Raw genomic sequence first — 3,831 nt, forward strand, 5'->3', positions numbered from 1 at the left:
ATTAGAGCAGAAATGCATCATAAAACCTAGTTCATTACACACTGTTTTAAAAACATATGAAGAAACAATAACCACAATTGGAATTGGAAAGCGTCAAGCAACCGATGCTAAAACAGCTCAACAGTATACAAAGCAACTAAATTGTATGCTTCAAGATCTGAGTTGTTTGTCCAACCCTCAAAAGATTTACGAACAGTTAAAGCAAAGGCTAATAAATGAAGGTTCTGAAGGTACCAAGTACGTGTACTTGGCAACATTATTAAACTTTTTAGACTTTATGACAGTGCATTACCCAGATTTAAAGAAGAAGGCGGTCAAGCAGCTGAAACTAATAGTTAAAAATTGGCTTCAGCGTCAAAGAATCAGAAAAGAAAAGCGCTCCCAATATGTCAAGTATAAAGCTAGGATAGCACTAAAGGGACTACCAGCACCTTTTGCTGCAATTTTGAAGTATGAACAATCTAACCATGCAAAAGATGTCAAAAAATTGCTAAAAAACACCAATTTAAAATCAAATTCACTTAAAGTGGTTTGTGGCGACATTTTTTCCAGAATTATATGCAAGCTTGGTTGCCGCTCATCGGTAATTACAGGAATGACAATAAAAGAACTTGAAGATTATTCAACAGTGCAAGAAGGCCAGTTTACTATCATGGTAAAAGAACAAAACGAACAAAAAAGACCTGGTTGCATAGTCATATCCCAAGATGAACTAGATTCACTGTTGGCCACTTCCAAGCACATTTGGAAACATTTGAAAAAAGACCCGGACCCTCAACAAAAGGCTTTTCCATCGTTTTCAGGACAAAATATGGGACACAAAATGACCCCATCACAGTTTAATTCAATTTTTAAAGAAACAAGTTATCATATCTTTTCACAACGGATTTCCGTAACACAAGTAAGAAAACTCATAACGACGGCAATGAGAAACCAAAGCAAAGATGCGCAAGAGGCAGTAGCTCGTGCAGAAGGGCATTCCATATCTGTTGCTGAACAATTTTATAATGTCAGCCATCCAAGTGAGCTGGTTTCAAAAGCACGCGAAGCTATGGAAAAAATAGCATGCGGTAATAGAAAACACATGTAGATATCTGCATAAATCTTGCTATTAGTCTAAGATAGCCCCATCTCATTACTGAAATAATATTTAAAATGAAATATAATATGTAGACATGGCAAAGTTGTTTAAACTGCCAAACTTGCAGGTGCCAAGACTGAGTCAACAGGTGCTCCCAACAAAAGTGGTAATTATTAATTTTAAATCTCATGTATCGTTGTAACACTTAACCTTTTCATGACTTTTTATGTATACATGAATATTGCAGGTACATTTTTACAATGATTAACTACTTTTCTAAACAGATTGACATTTAGAAAAATAGAAGCAAACACCTGTGTTCTTGGGCAGTATTAGTAAAACCATGCATTTTTTCAGATTCAGAACATTTAGAATATCTAAGTGACACATCCAAAACAGATGGAAAGTCCAAACAAGTTGGTAAGAAATTTGTTTGCTGATTTTCTGTGACATCTCTCAGTTAAATTGAAATACATGTACACATGTGCATTTTCTAATTGGACTATCTTACTGTGTGTGTTTTGAAATGCCATTCCGACACAGACAGCAACAGGGATTGTTTACTTTAGTACCTGAATGAAACAAGTAAACAGAAGCAAATAACTGTATACTCCATAGGATAAGTGTCCTGTTCATTAATGAAATAAGACCTATGAAAAATATACATATATATATCTGTACATAGAAAACTTTAAATTCTACAATTTACAGGTGCCAGGACTGAGTCAACGGGTGCTCTCAACAAAAGTGGTAATTATGGGTCCCCTTCCCTGAAGGGGACACATATTGATTTTACTCAAAATGTTTTTGTTTTTTTCTTTTTTTTTCTTCTACCCAAAGTTTGTCCGACTCGTTTTTCCATCAAATCCTTGATGGATTTGGATGAAATTTACACAGATGGTAGATGTAGTTATGTAGATGTGCATCCCACTTTGTTTTTGTTGATAACCCCAGTATTTACCCCGCTAGCCCCCTAAAATGGGTATTTTTTCCCCGAAGTTTGTCCGACTCGTTTTTCCATCAAATGTTTGATGGATTTGGCTGAAATTTACACAGATGGTAGATGTAGTTATGTAGATGTGCATCCCACTTTGTTTTTGTTGATAACCCCAGTATTTACCCTGCTCGCCCCCTAAAATGGGTGTTTTTACCCCGAAGTTTGTCCGACTCGTTTTACCATTAAATGTTTGATGGATTTGGCTCAAATTTACACAGATGGTAGATATAGTTATGTAGATGTGCATCCCACTTTGTTTTGTTGATAACCCCGTTATTTACCCTGTTAGCCCCCTAAAATGGGTGAGTTTTTAAACAGTGTCAGAATTGGCTGAAATTTGGATTTCTTGTATAGTATGCCATTTATATGTGTCGATTGTTGCGTTCAACCCTGTAGTCCTAACATTTACCCCACAAGCCCCTAAAGTGTAAAACGTATTTGTATGTTACTGGTCACCACAAACGAAAGATTTCTTTGGAGTAATAGTGTTACAAGGGCAACCAGTTGTATGTTGCTCATTGGTGGGTTGCTTGGTGGTCGTTTTTGCGCCATGGCAGTTAGGGGCTTGTTAACAGCCCTATAACATCAGAAACATTAACAGTTGTTGCTCAAAACACCTCTAGTGGTCGAAATTTTAAACATTGGCAGATTGGGCTGAAATTTTGCAGTACTATTCATTGAGTCATTGTGGTTTTTACATATTTTTTAGTTTGTGTGTCGAACCCAATTAGTTGCTCTACTAGCCCCCTAAAATGGGTCAGTTTTTTAAAACGTTAAATAGGACATACTTCAAACAATATCTGGGGTGAATCTAATTTTATAGCTTGTATTCTACATAGTATTATTATTTAAGCCCAGTGCCGATCACTGTGTTTTACCTTACATCACCCGACTTTCTCATGGTTGTCTCTTGAATTGCATTATTTTCAACTTTACATTTGTGGGGACCCATGAGTTTTTGCCTGCAGAAACGACTAAAGTTATAAAAGACGATGGCTAATATGGGACCCAATACAAAATAAGCATAGGAAATATATTTATGTTTCAAAATAGGTTATAGTGTATATGCAAGGGCAATATGTGCTAAGCCACCCTTCTAGTTAATTTTTGATCTCCTGGAACAACTTTTCCAGGACTCATTGATATATTTATGTCACTAATATAAATGTCAGCACTTACATTGGACCTTTTTGAAAACACAACATTTGACGTAGATCGTCATATCACTTTAATAGTTCATGATTTGTTATTTTTTATACATGCGCTTTTGCAGATACATTTTTACTTTGACTGTCTTACTTTTTAAACTGATTAACAGATGAGGGAAAGAAACTGATTTTTAAACTGATTAACAGATACAGGGCAGAAATAGCAAAAACCTTTTTTTTCAGATTCAGAACTTCAAAGTAAGACATCCAAAACAGCTGAAAACTCTAAACAAGTTGGTAAGAGACTTTTTTTGCTTATTGTCTATGACCACACTAAGTTAAATTGATATATATCTTCATATGTATATAGTGTGTATTTGATGTTTGTGCAATTTTATGATAGGACTCTTGTACTGTGTTTTAAATTGCCATTCAGACACAACCAGCAATAGTACTCGTTTATCTGTCAAGTACACACTTGGCATGACACAAGCAAATAATGGTGTATTTCATCGGATTAATGAAAATCTCACATATTGTATTAGATTCTGAACATTCTGATATGCCAGATGAACGTGATGATCATCAGCAAAAAACTGGTAAGA

Source organism: Phallusia mammillata, chromosome 3 (genome assembly GCF_965637545.1).
Source record: "Phallusia mammillata chromosome 3, kaPhaMamm4.hap1.1, whole genome shotgun sequence".
In the NCBI taxonomy this organism is placed as follows: Eukaryota; Metazoa; Chordata; class Ascidiacea; order Phlebobranchia; family Ascidiidae; genus Phallusia; species Phallusia mammillata.